Below are 21,339 nucleotides of genomic sequence, written 5' to 3'. Positions count from 1 at the left end.
AGGTGCTAGAGAGACATGGAACAACTGAATACTCTCTTACACTGCTGGTGGGAATGCAAACTAGTATAGCAAAGCCCTTCTGGGAACAGTTTGGCAGTTTTTTAGAAAGTTACAAAGTTTCATATAACCTGGCAACCCCACCATGTTATAAAGCCTATACAAGTGCAATTTACAGCAGCTCAACTCATAATCACCAAAAAAATCTTAAATGGATAAGCAAACTGTTGTCCATCCATACAGTGGAATTCTACTTAACGGTAAAAAGGAACTGACCACTGATATACATAATTTCAATGAGTCTCAAAAGCAATATGCTGAGTTAAAGAAGCCAGTTTTCAAAATATTATATACTGCCTGATTCAATTTATGTAACATTCTCAAAAAGATAAAACTATAATAACTGAGAACAGAATAGTGGTTGCCAGAGAACAGGGGTGGGAGGCTGGGTAATATGGGGAGGTGATATGTTCCGTGTCTTGGTCGTGATGGTGGTTACTTCCCCGGTGGCTCAGACAGTCAAGAAACTGCCTGCAAGGCAGGAGGCCTGGGTTTGCTCCCTGGGTTGGGAAGATTCCCTGGAGAAGGGAATGGCCACCCACTACAGTATTCTTGCCTGGAGAATTCCATGGACAGAGGAGCCTGGCAAGCTACAGTCCATGGAGTTGCAAAGAGTCAGACACGACTGAGTGACTAACACACAGAAAGGAATCAGTTTTAATGTAAATTAAAAAAATAAAATAAAAAAAAAGGGGGGAAATCCTATCATATGCCATATCCTAAAACACAGGATAACATGAGGAACAAATTTGAAATATTGAGAGGAAGAAGACTTAGAAAAGCTGATACAGAAGAAATGAAAATCCTGAATAGCCATTTCCATTTCAATCAGTATAACGGCTATCAGTTTTCAACCTCCTTTACATCCTAATGTTTTCCTACTGCATAGCTTAATATTTCTGTAACACTTTTTATTTATCACTGTGCCTAAGCCATGCTGAATGTTTCATGAATATTTGATGAACTGATATTAAGATAGTGACAGACAATATATTGGCAAAAATCAAACCTGTTTGCATATGGATCTGCTCCTCTTCAACACCGAGTTTGGCTGTATAGTGGATATTTGATCTGTAGCTGATTTTACAGTTGCTCTTCGGTTTTACATGTAAATTTTATCACACACATCACTAACAAAGGTAAAACAGTCATACTATCACTTCCCAATGAGATGTGAATTTAGTCAATATGTGTGGGAGATGTTTCTTTAGAGCCATGAGCTTTTATGAGGCCATGTAATTTACCCATGTGATGAGCATCCTTGATAGAACTACAGAAACAATATAGTACTCTGTTACTGAAAAACATGAACCTTGGATTTATAAGGCCTCAGGAGGTGGTAGAAAGAAGAGGATCACTTGAGCCATTAAGTCCAAATATGGCTCTGGGACTGTCATTTAACCTATCTGATTTCACTGAGGAAACTGCAGGATATGAGGAGTAATAGTCTCTCCCTCTCCCTCCTTTACTATCATGGAGGTAGGTTACCTAAGAGACAACCATACTTCCTGCAGATGATCAATAAGCAATAAAAAATAGGGTGGGTTGTCCTAGACTTACCAACAACAGATTGGAAACAGCTTGGAAACAGGACAGCAAACATTATCTATCCAGCTTCCAAATCTAAAGAAATGTGAATGCCTATACCTATACTGTTTCTTGGGATTTAAAATGATCACTTTTGAACATAACAAGCCCAGTGAAAGTGAAAGTCACTCAGTCGTGTCCAACTCTTTGCGACCCCATGGGCTGTAGCCTGCCAAGCTCCTATCCATGGAATTCTCCAGGCAAGGATAATGGAGTGGGTAGCCATTCCCTTCTCCAGGGGATCTTCTCAACCCAGGGATGGAAACCAGGTCTGCTGCACTGCAGGCGAATTCTTTACCAGCTGGGCCACCAGGGAAGCCCAAGACCTACGTAATACCTTTCCCATGTTAAGAGTAGGTGAATCTGAACAACTTTTACCATGTCACAGAGGGTAAGTGATTTTAAGATATTCTGTCTAGATTCAAAACCTATTCATTCTGCTTTACAGCAAACATATATACCCTATTTAGCTCATGCAGTCTCTTTTCTTCCAGTTTTTAAAGCTGAGAGAAAATCCACACAACATCACATCCATCATTTTAAAGTGTACAATTCAGTGGTTTTTCTAATGTTTTTAACATACAACGGTCACTACCATATGATTACCTTCACCTCCAAAGAAAACAAACATCCCATAGTAGTCACTCTTAATAACTACCCACCCCCCGCCCCCCGTCTTAACAACTATTCATCTGCTTTCTGCCTCTAGAGATTTGCCTATTCTGGACATTTCGTACAAGCAGAATCACACAATACATAACCCTATGTGTCTGGCTTCTTTCATTTAGCATGTTTTCAAGGTTCATTCATGATGTAGCTTTACAATAGTTCATCCCTTTTAACGGCTGAATCCACTGTAAGGATATACCACATTTTGTTCATCCATACATCAGCTGATGGACATTTGTTTTCACTTTATGGCCACTATGACTAATGCTGCTATGAAAATTCCTATGCAAAATTTCCACAGTGTTTTTAAAGTGAATCAGCTATTAAGTTGAATTATGTGTTAAAGATTTTCGTGACAAATAATTAGTATTTTTAAGTGTAACTTGGTTGCCAACACTAAAAACCAAATTAATGTTCAGTTTCTAATAAGATGAAATAAGAAAAGGTAGGTAGGTCTGTCTTTTTGGTAACAATGATTCTGCATTCCTGCATTGACCACATCACTTTGGACCTGCTGACTGTGATTATCCAGTCAAAGATGCCATAGGTAAACCTGAACAATTCTACACATTTATCTTACTGGCCTGATTCATGCAGGTATTTCAGTTAGCAATCCCTGACCTACATTAAACATATAATTTTATAAGTATAATAAATAAATTTAAAACTATTTTAAAAAGATAACTAGGGAAAAATACGGGCAAAGAAAATATTCAGCAAAATAAGATGCAACAGTAATAAGCCCATTTAAGCTCTCAATTTAAGACCATTTGCTTCTTGATTTAGTTTCCGTTATTAGTTCAATTAGAGCTTAAAAAACAAAAATCACGGAGAAGTTCGAAGTATGCTTTCGGCCAATTAGGAAATACAGAACTGACTAGATTTACAGAAAATTTTCAATGATCAAGACCCTCCTTCCTCTGTACTCCAATAGCATACTTTGCTTACCTCTTCCATTTGGCACTGTCACTGTACTGTTTTACACATCTGTCGCCCTAGCTAAACAAAGCTTCAAAGGCAGAGAATATTGCCTTTGCAGTCTCAGGATCTATCACAGAAGCTGACATACAGAATACCATGCAGAAATATTTGTTGGATACTGTGACACCTAAGGAATAAAAAAAAAAGCAAGAGGTATAATTCTCCCAGACCACAGACAATACTATGTATGTATATATGTATGTATGTGTTAGTTGCTCAGTCGTGTCCGACTCTTTGTGACTTCATGGACTGTAGCCTGCCTCTGTCCATTGGATCCTCCAGGCAAGAATACTGGAGTGGCTTGCCATTCCCTTCTCTAGGGGATCTTCCCAATCCAGAGACTGAACTCAGGTCTCCTGCTTTGCAGGCAGATTCTTTGCAGTCTGAGCCAGGAGGGAAGCAGACAATACTACAATAATCGAAACAGTGTGGTATTGATACAAAACCAGACATATGGATCAATGTAACAGAATGGAGCCCAGAGATAAAGCCACACACCTACAGCCAATTAATCCCTGACAAAGCTAGCAAGAATATAAAATGGAAAAAAGACAAGTCTCTTCAGCAAATGGTGCTGGGAAAGTAAATCAATGAAGTTAGACCACACCCTCACACTATGCACAAAAATAAATTCAAAATGCTTTATAGACTTAAGCATAAGACCCAACACTATAAAACTCCTAGAAGAAAATAAAGGCAAAATATACTCTGACATGAATTGTACCAGTATTTTCTTAGGTTAGTCTCCCAAGGCAAAAGAAATAAAAACAAAAATGGGATTTAATCAAATGTATGACTTTGCATAGCAAAGGAAAACAAAAACAACAAAAGAAACTGAAAACCAAAACCAAAACAAAACATGAAAAGAACAATTCAAGGAATGGGAGAAAATATTTGCAAATGACGCAAACCGATATGGGCTTAATCTCCACAATATACAAACAGTTCATACAACTCAACAACAGCAAAACAAACAGACCTTACATTACATTTGTAAGGATTATCCCCAATAGCATGAGTTTTGTGATGAAACCTCAGGATGCATCAGACATTTCTCCAAAGAAGACATACAAATGGCTAGTGCATGTGTGCATGCTAAATCACTTTATTTGTGTCTGACTCTTTGTGACCCTATGGAATGTAACCAGCCAGGCTCCTCTGTCCATGGGATTCTCCAGAAAAGAATACTGGAGTGGGTTGCCATGCCCTCCTCCAAGGAATTTTCTCAACCCAGGGATCGCACTTATACATCTCTTTGTCTCCTGCATTAGCAGGTGGGTTCTTTACCACTAGTATCATCTGAGAAGCCCTATGGATGGCCAGTAGATACACGAAAAGATGCTCAACATCACTAATTACTAGAGAAATGCAAATCAAAACTACAAGGTACCACCTCACACTGGTTAGAATAGCCATCATTAAAAAGTCTACAAATAACAAATGCTGGAGAGGTTGTGAAGAAAAGGGAACCCTCCTACCCTAAAGGTGGAAACATAAATGATACAGCCATTATGGCAAATAGTATGGAGGTTTCTCAGAAAACTAAAAATAGAATGATCTAGCAATCCTACTCCTCGGCATATACCTGGACAAAACTGTAATTCAGAAAGATATATGCAACCCTATATTCATAGCAGCACTATTCACAATAGCCAAAACATGGAAACAGCCTAAATGTTGATCAAGATGTAGCACATATATATATACAATGGAATATTATTCAGCCATAAAAATGACATATGCAGCCACATGGATGCAAGATTATTAAAAATAAGTGAAGTAAGTCAGAAAGACAAATATTGTACGACATCAGTTATATGTGGAATCCAAAATACTGCACAAATGAACCTATGTACAAAACAGAGAAAGACTCATAGACACAGAGATCGGACTTGTGGTTGCTAAGGAGGAGGGGAGAAGGAAGAAGTTGGGAATCTCGGGTTGGTAGATGCAACCTACAACACTGAGAATGGATAAACAAGATCCTACTGTATAGCGCAGGCAACCATATCCAATCTCCTGGGATAAACCATAATGGAAAAGAATATAAAAAAAAAAAAAAAAAGAATGCACATGTATGTAAAACTGAGTCACTGTGCTATGCAGCAGAGACTGGCACAACACTGTAAATTAACTATATTTCAATTAAAAAATACTGTGAAAAATGATAAAGCATACAAATGTTACTGTATTAAAAATTATAAAATGGGGGAACTGTTATTTGGACTAAACAAATTTCAAACTGGAGTTCATCAATGAGATTGGAGGTCCATAAATTCCCTAAAGTAATACAAAGTAGCGTGTACAGTACATTTTTTGAAATAAAGGTCTGTAGCTTTCACTACAGGCTCAGACAAATCTGTAAACCCCAGCAGAATTAAGAATTGCTAAGTTAGACAAAAGGAGATATTTTAACACTGCAAAAAATCAATTTTTAAAAGTTAACTTGATGGGAATCCCCTGGTGGTCCAGTGGTTAGGACTCCATGCTTCCACTGCAGAGGGTACAGGTTTGATCCCTGGTTGGGGAGAGGCTGCAGTCTGCACAGCATGGTCAAAAGCGGGGGGGGGGCGGCGCTGCTAACTTCATAATTTACATAAATATTAAACAATTAAAATTTTAAGTTAAGTATATCCCATTCTTTCCCAAAGGAAGAGGGGAAGACAACAGTATCCTAGGTTTCAATTTATGTTAAAGCAGGAGACCCATGGCTGACAAATGATTAACAAAGTGTCAGCTCCCAGAAAAGTTACAGTGGCATTCAGAGTCAGATGAGGACACCAATTTTATACAAGGTAACTTGTTTTGCTTCACATTATTGCTTAAAAAAATAAGAACTCAAATTTCTTCACAAGTTCCCAAACTCTAATTGTTTAGTCTCACATTTTAAAGTATACCCCCTGAATTATATGTGGAAAGGGAATTGCCTGAGGATCAGAAAGACACACTTTAAAATGGTCTTTTCTAAACTTAAAATCAAGACTATTTTCAGATCAACATCCCCTCGAACCTTAAAACTGGTAAGATACTCAATTACTGAACTTTTTCAACTAGCGCTTACATGTAGCCTTTTAAAAACTCAAAACACAAAGAGAAAATAGCATTTTTAATAATGGATAAATGATCAAGACTTTTGGACTTAAGGTCACCGGTTTGGAGGCCCTGTACTCTGCCCAAATGGCCTGAAGGCTGAGGGGACCAGAATCTCAGCGTATCTGTAACCCTCCCTGACATAGTCCACTGGCTGAAAAATTCTGATTTAACTAAAGAGATCATAAGCTGAATTGTCAAAATCCATGCAGTAGACTGAGAAAACTATTTTCATAGTGCTCCTTTAAGAGATACACAATTTATCTTTCACAGCTTTCAAGTACAGTTCACTAATATACTACCATTTCTTCTGGGAGGTCATCCATTCAGAAGTCACTGGCACAAGAAAACCAAAACAATAAACACAACCTAAACCTCCTAACCCAATAGTTTTAAACCTCCTAACCCAATAGTTTTAAAGAATAAGCCAAAAGAAAACAGGTTAATGGTGGAAATAAAATGAAGATTAGATGAAGCGATATTCTTTCCTCTATTTTAAAATGATTCTCCCTCATCTACCAAACTAATGCCATAATCAATGGTGTTTTTCAATTGGGGGAAAATACAGGTCAAAAAGTTAACAATTTAGCTCCTTGACAGTTCGCAATACCCACTCCAACCCTCAAATTCCAAGATCCCAAGTGAACACTGAAAAGGAAGAAAACTACCTGGTTCAAAGCTAACGGTGTAAGTTTTTTTAGATCCTGTTAAGGGTCTGAATTTGGAATATAAATTTCACAGTAACACCTGATATAATCCTAATAAGGGCTTCCCTGATAGCTCAGTTGGTAAAGAATCCGCCTGCAATGCAGGAGACCCCGGGTTGATTCCTGGGTTGGGAAGATCCACTGGAGAAGAGATAGGCTACCCATGCCAGTATTCTTGGGCTTTCCTGTGGCTCAGCTGGTAAAGAATCTGCCTGCAATGTGGGAGACCTGGCTTTGACCCCTGGGTTGGGAAGATCTCCTGGGGAAGGGAAAGGCTACCCACTCCAGTATTCTGGCCTGGAGAATCCCATGGGCAGAGGAATCTGGTGGGCTACAGTCCATAAGATCACAGAATCGGACATGAGTGAGCGACTAACACTATACTACTCTAGTACACACAATTATTTCTGAATCATTTTGCTGTATACCTGAAACATTATAAATCAACTACACTTTAATAATACCAAAATCAAACATCCCCAAGCAGTCTGATCTGAATTAACACAGTTCTACCTCAAACACTTGACATAAGTTTGAAGTACAATACTGTTTCCAACAATATAAAATACAATAAATGGTGGGCAAAGAAGCTACCACCTGTGTCTTTTTACCAGGCAATACAGTGAAATAAAGTCTCAATCTGCTACTCTATTCCACTTGCTATCACCCTCCGGAACCGAAAGATTCGTTGTGACCTAGAATAATCTTAAGTATAAGCCATATATGTAATGTATCACACCATATGTAATATATCATATGTAATAACTATCATTTGAATGTCTCTTATAAGCCAGGCATGGTATTAGATGCAGATTCCCATTTTAGAAATAAACATGGATTCAGAGGATAAATAACCTGCCAAATATCACAGGACTACTAGAGGCCAGATTTGAACCCAAGTCAAATCTTACGTTTCAAAGCCTAAATAGGGATTATTTTTACTAGTTTAACGCTATTTCCCCAACTCTGCACACTGATTCAACAACAACCTGTCATTTGCAATACTACAATGAAATGGATTTCTGTAAATTTGGAGGCAAGGTGAGGGTGAGATTTGAGTTTTGACAACCTGGAGTCTTCCTTATTCTCTTACCTGAATGGGCTGGCCACAATGTCACAGTGGTATACAGAATCAGATTTGGAAAGATGGGACAACTCCCAAGGCAGATGGCTATTTGTATTCATTCTATACAGAGCCAAAAATATACAGAGGACTGTAAGTACTGATGAAGACAGGTTTCTGCTACGCCTAAGGGTGTGTGTGTATGACTTAAGAATACAGAGAAAAGAAAGCAAGTTAGTGGATTACCTGAGTGAGCAAGACACAGAAAAGATGTTAATGCAGGAAAAAGTTCTCCTCCAAACATATCCCTAACACACAATACACAAGTTAATTCCCAAACTATGATCAAAGAACTATCAAGAATAAGATCTCTGATCTCAGGTTCACAAGTCCATAGGTGAGCAAACTTTGAACTTTCCCCAAGTCTGAGATGGAGTCACTTTTCTATCTAGAAGCAACAGAACCCTAGATTCACCAAGACTAGATAACAACCTGACCATGTTCACTGTAGATGAGTAACTGAGGCAATCTACACTGGGCATGAGCTACATACTGACCCACCCCTAAGCAGCAATTCAGTACCTCACCCATCCCACAGGCCACATCAGAAACAGGAAGTATAGGGCAAAAGGCCTCACTGAAAAATAAGAACTCCTGGCAGCAGAAAATGGCAATGAACATACAGTTTTCATTGACAGGGAGGAAAAGGTACCTGGCATTTTATAAATTATCTCCTTTAATTTTCAGTTGTGAAGTGAAAGTCGCTCACTTTTGTCTGACTCTTTGCAACCCAAATTCTCCAGGCCAGAATACTTGAGTGAGTGGGTGGCCATTCCCTTCTCCAGGGGATCTTCCCAATCCAGGGATCGAACCCAGGTCTCCCACATTGCAGGCAGACTCTTTACCAGCTTGAGCCACAGGGAAGCCAAGAATACTGGAGTGGGTAGCCCAACCTTTCTTCAGCAGATCTTCCTGATCCAGGAATCAAACCAGGGTCTCCTGCATTGCAGGCGGATTCCTTACCAACTGAGCTATGATAACTAGCTGGTGCTTTACTTATTAATCCTCACAAGAAAATTCTGAGGTAAGTACTGACGCCCATTTTATAGATGAAGGAACAGAAGGCTAATAAATAAGTTGCCCAAGGTAGTTGTTATCCCAATTGCAGAGATGACAAAATCCAGGCTTAAGAGTTAAGTAAACTTGGTTACTAAACCCAAACTTGGTCTCATTCCAAAGCTGACGCTTTTCCCAACTATCCTGCTGCCTCCCTCCCTTAGTTCCCCCAGTAATCTTTTTTTTCTCTCTTTTTTATTGAAGGACAATTGTTTTACAGAATTTTGTTGTTTTCTGTCAAACCTCAACATGAATCAGAAACGGATATAGATATTTCCCCTCACTCCTGAACCTCTCTCCCCATCCCACCCCTCCAGGTTGACACGGATCCCGTTTGAGTTTCCTGAGCTATACAGCAAATTCCCGTTGACCATCTATTTTACATATGATAATGTAAGTTTCCAAGTTACTCTTTCCAAACATCTCACCCTCCCCTCCCCTCTCCCCATGTCCATAAGTTTATTCTCTATGTCTGTTTCTCCACTGCTGCCCTGTAAATAAATTCTTCAGTACCATTTTTCTAGACTCCATATATGTGCATTAGAATACGATACTTATCTTTCTCTGACTCACTTCACCCTGTATAATAGGTTCTAGGTTCATCCACCTCATCAGAACTGACTCAAATGACGTTCCTTTTTTATGGCTGAGCCCCAGTAATCTTGGTTAAAGAATTTCATTAAGAATCAAAAATCCTGAATCCACTGCCCACCAAATTTCTGCAGCTGTTTCAGAAATTATACATAAGATACAAAGCCAGTAAGAGTTTTCATAAGAAAACACTCCAGAAAGCTGCTGCAATGGCGTCTCTGCCTTTTGGCTAAGATCAAGTGCAGAAAGCTGCCAAGTTACGGAATGAAATGATACATACATTATGACAAAATGACACTCAATTTTAAGTTTGAGGTCAAGGACCATCTAGAGATCAGGTAAGCATAGCACCTACCTGAAATACACCAGGCACTCACGGCTTGTTGAAAGAATTAACATCATTTGACTGGTTATAAATCCAATAAGGTCAAATGGCTATTTTGTACTTTCTGATATGACATGATTAAATTTTTAGGAAAATAATTTATCCATTCATTTTAACAAGGTTGCTTTCTTAAAAATTATAGAACATTAATGTGAGAGCTAAATTGAGAAATGCCCACTAGGGCATTAGTCATAACTTCAGAAAAATTTCCAAGTGTTCACTTTTCCAAACAGATTAAAATGTTTCAGCTAATAAAAATCTGTCAGAAAAATCCACAAGACGAGAAAGTGTGGAAAGAAAAAAGTGGCCAATATAAAGGCATTTAAGACATGACACATATAAAATTATAAAACATTATTCTAAGTATACCCTGGTATTTAACCCTAAAACCCTCACTTCAGATAACACATATTTTCTATGCAAGAAAACACTATCATCAGTAATGTAATAAAAGCTTGCCCACCATAGTGACTGTTGCTAAGTACATTTCTTATGTCTAAGGCTGAAAGACATACTTTGTAGAAACTAGTGAAAAGTCACTCTTAGTATGATACTATTAATTCTTTCACCTTAAACGTTTAAAAAGATAATACTTGATTTCTATAAGGTGAAGGAGAAAAAAGTCTGGTCAACAACTAGGTCAGCTGAACTCCACCTTGGAGAAACTACCAATTGCCTATACTCCAATGTAAATATTCGTTACAATGACAGGAGTTCCTTTTTCTTAATAATTCTAGAGAAACTTCTTCCCTTGAAAAGCTAGATGGCTTAGATCTCTCTCTCTCTAAAGGAACAACTAAATGATACAGTACCATTTTAAATTACCCATTTTAGGAGTTCAAAGAAATGTAGATTTATGAAGACACTAACATTCTTGTGAAACAAACTTGGTCCAGGTCACCCAATGAATTAATTGTGACAGACCAAGGATCAAATCCAGTTTCTCATTACCTTAACAGAGTAAGTCCTTACCTAATCCAATGCCAAATCACGTAATTCTGTTTCTGAACTTGTACAAATTGTGCTGTAATATTTATGCAAAAGATATCAAACAGCTGTCAAAACAATTATCATAAACATAACAGTTAACATCTTTTGGGCACTTACTGTGTTAGGTGCTATGCTAAATGTGTTATATGTGTTATCTCAATCAATCCTCACAATGACCCCATGAGGAAAATGAGGCATAGAGAGATAACCTATGCAAGATAAAATATAGAAAAAGGACAGGATCGAGGTACACAGAGAATATATTCTTAAAGCCACGAATCCCCACTGCCTGGACCAGGATTCTAGGCCAGCTGTAGAAGTGAGATACCTGGTTTAGTCACTTAACCTTCAGGTGGCCCAATTTCCTTTACTCTAAACCTAAAAGTCAAACAGATAATCACAAAAGTCCTTCATATCCTGAAATGCTCTAATTTTGCAATCATCTTTCTATTCAGGTAACTCAAAGACAAATTTCCTCCATGCTCTGGAGTTCCCTTCACTAAAGTCGAGAGTCCACATCTTATATATCTAATCAGAAACATACTGATAAACAACAAAAAGGCCTTTCTTAAAAGTCAGAAGTCTTTTCTGCAATTATGATTCCAAAATCGTCTTCTTTTTTTAAACTGTATTGGCTCTTCTAGAAATTAATAGTTGCTCTATGCTGCTACAATAGTTTCAGGTGCACAGCAAAGTGATTTAGTTACACACATATACCCAAATCTTATTTATGGCTGCTATGGGTCTTCATTGCTGTGCAAGGGCTTTCTCTAGTAGACACGAGCGCAGGCTGTTCATTGCAATCCCTTCTCTTGTTGGGGAGCACAGGGTCTAGGCGCACTTACTTTGGTAGTTGCAGCATGCTGCGGGCTCAGCAGTCACGGTGCCTAGACTTAGTTGCTCTGTGGCACGTGGAATCTTTCCAGACCAGGGATCGAGCCTGAGTCCCCTTTACTGGCAGGCATACTCCTATACACTGTACTACCAGGCAAGTCCCCAAATCTTATTCTTAACCTCAAGTGACCAATGACAATGACTGGACTTCCCCGGTGGTCCAATGGTTGAGAACCTGCCTGCCAATACAGGGGACATGGGTTTGATCCCTGATCCGGGAAGATTCCACATGCTGTGGGGAACTGAGCCCGTCCTCTGCTACAGGAGAAGTCACCACAATGAGAAGCTTGTGTACCGCAACTAGAGAAAGTCCATGCAACAACAAAAATCCAGCTCAGCCAGAAAAAAAAAAGGGGGGGGGGGGGGCAATGACAGGGAGAAAGACCTTGTAACAATTTTGGGTTGGGGTGGGAAGTGTGAAAGAACAGATTACTGTATATAGGCGGTTATCAATTCCTAAAAAATAATCACCCATTTTCAGCTCTTCTAAAAAAAACAGCAAGTCTTTAAAGGACTGTCAAATAAACTCAATGCTTTATTCTGCTAATAAAGATGAAGGAATTATCCAGGATGCTCATTACAGGAATGGAAGAATCACCAATTTATAGAAATTCTACCAAAATGGCCTAGCACTCTAGAATCTATGTTTTACCAAGCTGTTCATCTAGCCCCTTCAAACTTCATCTAATGAAACATGCTTACACATCTAGGAAGAAGCCTAGGTTCCACTTAACACCATTATTCTGTGAGGTCTTCCAGGACCAAATACCCACTTTACAGAATAATCTCTGCTGTCTTTGTTCTCTAGAAAATAATCCCTGAAAGATTCTAAAATAAAGTAAGCAAAACCCCTCTAATTAGTTTTCTTTAAAAAATTTTCTAATTAGTTTCCTATTGTCGCTGGAACAAACTACCACAAACATAAAACAACACAATTTATTATCTCACAGCTTCTATAGGCTAGAAGTGACGTAGGGTTGGCTGGATTCTCTATTTAGGGTCATGCAAGGCCAAAAATCATGGTGTCTGTAGGGCTATGTTCCTTGGTGGAAATTCTGAGGTAGGGAATCTGCTTTCAAGCTCATTCAGATTGTTGGCTGAAAGAAGGTTCCTTGTGGGCACAGGACTAAGGTCCCTATTTCCTTGTTGGTTGTCAGCTGGTGCTGATGGCATTCCTTCTTGTGCTTACCACGTGGCCCCCTCCAGGAATGGCAGGTTGAGTCCCTCTCATGCTTCAAATCTAACTCTAGCTGGATAAAGCTGTCTGCTTTCATGTGAACAGACTGGACCTACTTACCCAGAAAATCCAGGATAACCATTCTATGTTAGAATTCTTAAACCACAGTTATATCTGAAAAGTCCCCTTTGCCACAAAACAGTAACAAACTCAGATTCCAGAGGATCTTTGGAAGAGTTCACCCTAATGTCCTCCAAAGACTGATACCTCTACCAAATGCAAAAACCATCCAATTCATAATAAGGTCTCATTTCACTAAACATCAACTCCAAGTCCAAAAATCTCATCTAAAGTTCATCGATTTAAAACTCCCAAATCTCACCATCTAAAGCAGGTGTGGATGAAGCTCTGGGTATAATACACTAAGTGCAACCCCCTGGAGCACAATTTCTTAAAAAACACAAAAAAAGACAACTAGTTATCTGCTCCCAATCTGTAATGGTGAGACAGGCATAAGGCAATAGTCAAAAACATTCCAGTTCAAACAGGGAATATAACTATAAAAGAAAGCAGGCAAAATATAAGGGAAAGTGGATCCACTGGTCCAAATCAGTTTCAAAATGTGGGCAAACTCCATTACATTTCAAAGCCAGGGAAATCTCTTCTGTAACCCTCAGTTCCACCTCTTTGGGCTCTTGGTTCCACCCTCTAAGTCACTCTTTTTTAAAAGAAAAGAAACACATTCATATCTCGAGTTTTACCAGCCTGCTTCTTACTAGTAAAAAAAAAATCTGGGGGAGAGGAAGGGTTGAGAGCCCCCTTTAATTTCAAACTCTATGTTTTTCAATCAAGCGGACATTGTTTCTGCTAGTATAAAATGCTCAAGAACTTACAGGGCTTCACGTGAATTTCACAGGAGCTCACCGTTAAACCCACATCTACAAATAAACCAATACTTCACTTGGAAATCTCCTCAGCTAAACATCCAAGTTCATCACTTATAAGTTTTCTTTTCCACATGACTTCAGGACACAATTCTAAATTTATTTGCCACTATGTAAAAAGATCCTCTTTTCTCCAGTTTCTAATGTATACCTCACTTCCACTTGAGTCCTCATTACTTCTACCAACAATCTGTTTCTAGGCCTTTTCTATCTCATGCTCCTCCTCAAAAAACTGTTGGCCTCTTCTACTGCCACTTCCACATTTTTAGGTAATACTACCCCATTTCTGGTACAAAAATTTATACTAGTGTTCTACTGCTGCCGTAACAAAACCACACACATAGTGGCTTAAACCAACAGAAATTTATTATCTCATAGTTTCTGTATGTCGGAAGTTAGGTGGCTTGGGTAGGTCTTCTGTTCAGGGTTTCACAAGGTCAAAATCAAGGTGTTATCCTTGCTGGAAACTGGGGAAGAATCCACTCTCAAGCTCATTCAGGTTGTTGGCCAACTTCAGTTCCTCGTGGTTGTAGGACTGTGGTCTCCATTTCCTTCTTGGCTGTCAGCCGGGGCTGGTCTTTGTTACTAGAGGCTCCCTGCATTCCTTCTCATGCTTTCCATGTGGCCCCCTCTAGCAACAGCAAATGGAATCCCTCTCACGATTCAATTCTCTCTGATTTCCTCTTCTGCCCCATCTCTCTTGACTCCCAGCTGGAGAAAGTTCTCTGCTTTTAAGGGCGCATGTGATTAGATTGGGCCTACCCACAAAATCCAGGATAATCTCCCTGTTCTAAGATGTTTAACCCTAATAGCATCTGCAAAGGCCTTTTACCACGTAACATATTTACAGATCCCGGAATTAAGAGTTTGGACGTCTTGAGGGTGGTGGTGGTGGTCATTCTGCCTACTACAACTCCAAACCCTAAAGTAAAGCTTTAAACTCAGTCCCCAAAGAAAATTTCCTTCTCCAAGAGTGTGCGAATTAAAGGTGTATGTTCAGAGACAGAGACAACATTAAAACCAAGGAATCACCCTGGAAGAGACTGGCTATGCAAAAGAGATTAAAAATACATTAATTTTATCCCTAAACAGTTATGCAATTAACACACTAGGTAGAAACTCGCCCTTTGGATATAACTAGACATATTTGGGTTTTGCTTTTTTAAAAAAGTTACCCCAGGGTGACCTAATGTTGTAATCAGTTGATAAAACTGATCTAAGCAAACTTGAAATATTTTCATTCTTTCTTCAAGTCACACACCCTCCTCCAACAGCAAATGAAAGTCAAGTATTTCAAAGTCACAGAAGGACAAACCTGTCTAGGTAAAACTGCAGGTGAACTTTAAAAAAAAACACGAGGGAGAACTAACACTGGTCCTGGTCTTTCAGCTGAAGGCCCGCCAAGTGACTTAGAAAAAAACACTACGACGACTACAAATATAATATTCTGAAGCCTTGCCTACTGTCAGATTATTGACCATACACTTTACCTAGATTGGCGGAACCCCAAAAATACCAAGTAGGCCCTTTAAGAAAAGCGACACGTAAGGTCTATCGAGCACTTAGAACCTGCCAGGCACTGTAGTAAGCACTTGACACAAATTATCTTCTTCACTCACCACAAGCTTATCCTCTAAGAAATATTTTCATCCCCATTTTACAGACAGAAAAACAGACTTACAGAAGTTCGGTCACACAGGGAAACAGCAGTGGCATTTCTAACTGGGAATCCAGAGATGTACTGCCACTTCTTAGATGGAATGGACTCGGATCCAACTCTTAGAAAAAAATCTTCCCTTTCTAGCTTTCTTTTCATTTCCTCTCCACACGCCCACTTCTCATAGAATTTAGCAGTTGAAAAGGTAATCAGGCCTCCCCAATTAATTTGCCACCTCCCTGCCAGAACTCTTTCCTTCTCACAACAGCAATAGCCAAGAAGCAACTTCTCCTGACCTCGACTTTGCTTCCCAAAAACAAACTACATAAGCTCCACCCATCACCTGCCAAGGCAAGAAATGTTCCAACGCTGCAAAAACAAAAACACAACAACCGAAAAACAAAAATAAAAGTCCTACTCTTCAAAGGTCACAAACTAACATATAAACTCAGCCAATCTTTCATTCTGTGTACCTCTCCTCTTCCACCCAAGGTCCCAACTAACCCTTAACTCCAACTCCACCCGTTCTGTCCCACTTCTAGGTTCCCTTCCTCTTTATCCTCAATGACCTCGCCCCGGGTCGCCTCCACCTTACACCCCAGTGTGCAGGTGGGAAGCCCTGCCTCGCCCAGAGGGACCTTAGGAGGCCTCCACTCCAGTAGCTCTGCTCCCCTGGAAGGTCCACCCCAGCCTACACTGAGGGCATCACTCCCCTAGTCACCCTCCCCTAGCATCCCCCCCTGCGGCCCCACCCCTCAAGCTCCCTTCCCCCTCTGGCGACCCCCTTCTCCAAGTTGCCCCCTAGTCCCCGCCCCAGTCCAACCCTCTCCCCGGTCATAAGCTGGACTCGAGAGCCAGCTCCCATCCTCACATCAGCCTCTGCCCCCAAAGCCTCCCTCCCCGCCCTGGGGTGTGGCCCCAGGCCTCTCCGAAGAGCTGCAGGGGCCTCGGCTGGTGAGTGTGGGGGGTGGGGGGGCAGGGGAAGACGAAGGGCCGCTCGGGAGTCTGCTGGAGGCGTGAGAGGCAGCCGTGCCCAGCTGCCCCGCCTGGGCCCACCCGCACCCCCCAACGACCTCGCTTGGCAGCTCCCACAGTACCTGGGGTGGAAGCGGCAGCGGCGGCGGCCGCTCTCCCCTCTCCTCACACAGACAATATGGCGGCGGCGGAGGAGGAGACACACGGCTCGGCCGCCAGCCGCAGGGACCAGAGCGAGGCTGCAGCCGTCGCTGCCGGAAGCGGAAGCCCCCCTCCGACCGGGAGGCGGGGAGGGACCGCTTCCGACTCCTCCCCCAGCAGAGTCTCGCAGAGTGCGGCCATGCTGGGATGTCTCATTGAATCCCTAGGGGTTCAGTTTTGAACTGCGGCGCAAAATGGAAGGCGTTCTTATCGTAAATCATAATAAGGAGACTTGAAATAATTAAGCGAACTTTATTTCAGTACCTTTGCGAGCTGACGAGAGAGAGAACACGAACCTCCCCCTAAGTGTACAATTGGTTCGACCTAAGGTAAGATGGCGGTCCCTAGGTTTCCCGCATTTCATCCAGTTGGCAAGTCCTACAGTCTGCAAGCCGGTCCGCCTTTCGTGAAAAGAAGCATGCGCGACCTGCAGAGCTGGAGAGCGAAGCATTTTGGGAGTTGAAGTCTCGTTCACTGGTCCCTCGTCTAGGGTCGGGGTTCCAGCAGCACGTTTTTTTCTGCTCACACTTCAAGTTCCGGAACAAGTAAACGAAAGTTGGGCCCCAGGAGTGGGGTGGCGCAGGAGTCGAGAAGTGACGGTACTAGCCCTTTGGAGACTTAAACCCAGTTTCTGCTCATCAGGAGTCCTAGCCAGAATAAAGTATTTTGTCTCTTCGATCTGCCTCTCCACCCCACTTTCCCGGGCAACCGCCCCAAGGCAGGTATAGGAGACTTTCTATTGCGCAAAACTGATTATGACGTCCTCTTGGTTGAACATCTCCCAAGACTTTACTTTGTGCACCAAAAAGAGCGCAAGCTCTTCTGTTAACATCGGAGTTTCTGCATAATTTGGACACTGTCGCCATCCTCTCTCACCCCCGCCCCCCGCCCATCTCAAGCCGCCTCTTCTGCCGCTCTCATTAAAATTTCCCGAGGCTCCCACCCACTAAAACTGCAGACTGTTACTGGATCTTTCTGTGTTGCCTCCCTCCCTTTGCAATGGCAATTACTTCTGTTACTGTCACCTCCTGGACTGGCTAACTTCGGTATGTCCATTGAACCAATCCAGGGATCCTTTCCTCTGGGGTTCTTCCCTCCCTTTGTTGTTGTTCAGTTGCTAAGTTGTGTCCTACTGTGCGACCCCATGGACTGCAGTCCCCCAGGCCTCCCTGTCCTTCACCGTCCCTGGCCTGCTTCTTCCATCAGACTGTGACCTCCTAGTGGACAGGGCTGAGTCTGATGGCCACCCTGTTCCCTGCAGGCCCTGCTGAAAGCTGGTGTGTGTGTTACTGCGAGGAATTCAGGTGTTAGCCTCACCTTTGGTGGGGCAGAGCTGTGAGGTCTGGAACAAGGGCGAGAAGGCTGGGTTATTTTGGTACCTGTTTTTATCCCTGAGCTGCCTCAGAATAGCTGCTTGACCCAGGGGATGGGCCTCCCCACCTTCTCCAGCTCTCCTTTCACAGCTCTTCAGCTGACTGGCACCTCTGCTGTCAAAGAGTCAGTCTCCTCCCCTGAGGGATGGAGTGGTGGCAGCTGCAGACATACAGTGGTGGCCTCAGGGAGGTGGCTGTGACCTTTTCTGGGCCTCTTCTGTCTGTCAGAGAGGTCTGTGGCATTTGACCTCAGTGGACTGAAAGTCCACAGTAATGACTGTCTTGAGTGGTGTCATGCTAGTTCGGTTCAGTTCAGTTGCTCAGTCATGTCCGACTCTGCGACCCCATGGGCTGCAGCACACCAGGCTTCCCTGTCTGTCTGTCACCAACTCCTGGAGCCCACTCAAACTCATATCCGTTGTGTTGGTGATGCCATCCAACCATCTCATCCTTTGTCGTCCCCTTCTCCCGCCTTCAGTCTTTCCCAGCATCAGGGTCTTTTCCAATGAGTAGGTTCGCATCAGGTGGCCAAAGTATTAGAGTTCACACTAGTTACTTCTGCTTTATGAGTCTTAGCTTTTCACAGGTTAGACAAGATGATTCTAGGTTTCTGTGAAGCTATCTTCCAGGAAATGAGGCCTTCATTTAGCTTTTCAGCTGTCTTTTCACTCTCTGGTTCCTTTCCCCTATCTTTATTCACATTTATTCAGTTCATAGCTTTTCATCACTCACCATGAGACAGTGTGCTAGATGCTGAGGATGTGGTATGAGCAAGACAGATACCAGTTCCTTGTAAAACTCACCTTCTAAAGTGATAAAAAATAACACACAGGTAAACAAGTAAACAAACACTATGAAGGAAAAAGATAAGTAGGTGTGAGGGGGGAACTTTAGCTTGAGTGGTTCAGAAGCCCCTCTGAGGGAAAGACAGAACAAAAGTCCTGAGGCAGGAAAATGCTTGCCAAGTTTGAGGAAGGAGGCCAGGGCAGCCAAAGCATTCGGAATAAAGGTAAGAAGAGTAGGAAATAAGGTGGGAAAGGTGGCCAGGGCATTCAGGCCATGGTTAGGAGTCTGGAATTTCATCTGAAAAGAGTAGGGGTAAGTCCCAGGGTGTAACCCTCATGAGACCTTTCCAATGATCTCAGCAGCCCCCACAGCCTCAGTTCTTCATTCTTCTACCCAATTCCAGCCTCCATGTGTGACGTCATTCAGAGGGCTCACCCAGACACACACAATCCCCCACATTATGTAGGTCACAGTTGAGACCCAACCCCTGCTGTCTTCCAGGCCAGCTTGGTATAGGTCTCTGATTCCAAAAAGTTCTCAATCTCCAATGTTCAGTTGTTATGGCGCCTCCCAAAACAGCTTAGTTATCTTTAATACTAATTCCTGTGTCCCTCCATAGCACAGCTCTCAGATTAAACTTTCTTCAAACAATAACAATAGCTACAGTCATAGTTAAAATGTTCACAGTACTTGTCCTGTGCCACACACTGAATGTTCATCATCTCATTTTATCCTCACATCAGCCTAGTGAGGTAGGAGTTAAAAGTATCCCATTGTACAGACGTGGGAACTGAGGTTCAGTCAGGTTGCAGGACATGCCCAAGGTCACTTAAGAAATGGAGCTTATATTCCAACCAGAGCCATAGGCACTGCATAAGAACCTCAGCATATCAACTTTCTGTTGTTGCTTAACAAATCATCCCTAAACAGAGTAGTTTAAAATGACAGTAATTGTTTGCTTATGTTTGTGTGGATTGGCAACTTGGACATGTCTCAGCTGGGACAGCTCTTTTCAGCTGTACATGGTTTTGCCTGGGCTTACTGCTGCATTGCAGTCAGTTTGCAAGTCAGCAAACTCATTGGTCATACATATATGGCCTCATTCATGAGTCTGGCAGATGGCTGGGGCTGCTGGCTTGAGGGCCTAGGTTCTTCTCCACGTGGCTTCATCAAGCTAGCTCAGGCTTCCTCATGATGGCCTCTGAAAGGAAAAAACCAAAGCAGCAAGACCTCTTGAGGCCTAGGTTCTGAAGTTCTCTGAAGTGCTATAGCATCATCTTCACTACATTTTATTGATCAATGCCTATCACATGTCCAACTCAGATTCAAGGAGACTAGAAATAGTCTCTTGATGGAAAAGAAAACAGAGTCATATTGCAGAGTCAAGTTTGTGGGGTGGGGGAATCATTGTGACCATCTCTGTGAACAACACAGCACATTAAGTGACCATAGGTACAGAACTGGTTAAGTATATTATGGTATAGCTAAACATGGATCTATTAATAGGGAGAGCTAATATGTTTTGAGCTCTTAATATGTCAGAGTGTACAAGATGCTTTCTGTGTATTAACTCACTTAATCCTCATAATGGCTCTGTGTGACAGGTTCATGTTTATCCGCAGCTACAAATTAAATACACCAAGTCTTAGGTTAAGCCACATGTGCAAGATCCCACAGCTAGTAAGTGCCAAAGCCCTTAAAAGTGATTTCTGGACATAGAAAACTGATCTTGCCATACTAGTATGTGATAAAAAGCTAGAGGCAAAAGTTTGGTGAGAACACATTTAAAAAACTTTTTTAAAAACAGGTATATGGATAAGTATTATGTGGTTTTAGACATAGTTCAGGAAAGATTTACCATAAACTCTTAATGAAACTTATTTCAGAAGAAAGGAAGAGGAGGGAACTTTTACTTTAAATACTTTTGTCTGCACAGTGTGAATTTTTTGTTTGATTTTTTTTCTTTGTACAACAAAGATAACTTTATTTCTACATGTAGCAAAGAAAAAAAAACATTTTAAAATGTTCTTAACTTGTCTCTTCTGTCTTTCTATTTGGTTTTACATTTACTGATTTTTTAAAAAATATTTATTTGG

General features: G+C 41.4%; 1 protein-coding gene and 1 long non-coding RNA gene across 4 annotated transcripts in view; one reads left to right on the top strand and one right to left on the bottom strand.

Moving 5' to 3' along the window:
• CSNK2A1 (casein kinase 2 alpha 1) overlaps nucleotides 1-17,111 on the bottom strand; it is a 54,185-nt gene extending 37,074 nt beyond the window's left edge. The window contains exons 1-2 of one of the 2 annotated variants that reach the window (XM_020900871.2): nucleotides 17,006-17,106; nucleotides 3,262-3,421 (exon numbers count right to left, since the gene is read on the bottom strand). The gene's annotated coding sequence lies outside the window, so the exon portion shown is untranslated. Of the gene's footprint in view, nucleotides 1-3,261; nucleotides 3,422-17,005 lie in introns of both variants that reach the window. The other variant, XM_020900872.2, reaches the window with a different exon arrangement.
• Nucleotides 17,112-17,176: 65 nt separating this feature from the next.
• Nucleotides 17,177-21,339, top strand: part of LOC110141860 (uncharacterized) — a 29,470-nt gene continuing 25,307 nt past the window's right edge. The window contains exon 1 of one of the 2 annotated variants that reach the window (XR_011489591.1): nucleotides 17,177-18,130. This is a non-coding gene — a long non-coding RNA (uncharacterized lncRNA). The remainder of the gene's footprint in view (nucleotides 18,131-21,339) is intronic. The other variant, XR_011489590.1, reaches the window with a different exon arrangement.

Source organism: Odocoileus virginianus, chromosome 9, assembly GCF_023699985.2.
Source record: "Odocoileus virginianus isolate 20LAN1187 ecotype Illinois chromosome 9, Ovbor_1.2, whole genome shotgun sequence".
NCBI classification, from domain to species: Eukaryota; Metazoa; Chordata; class Mammalia; order Artiodactyla; family Cervidae; genus Odocoileus; species Odocoileus virginianus.
Note: the sequence above shows the minus strand (reverse complement) of the source record. Positions and strands in the feature narration are given on the sequence as shown.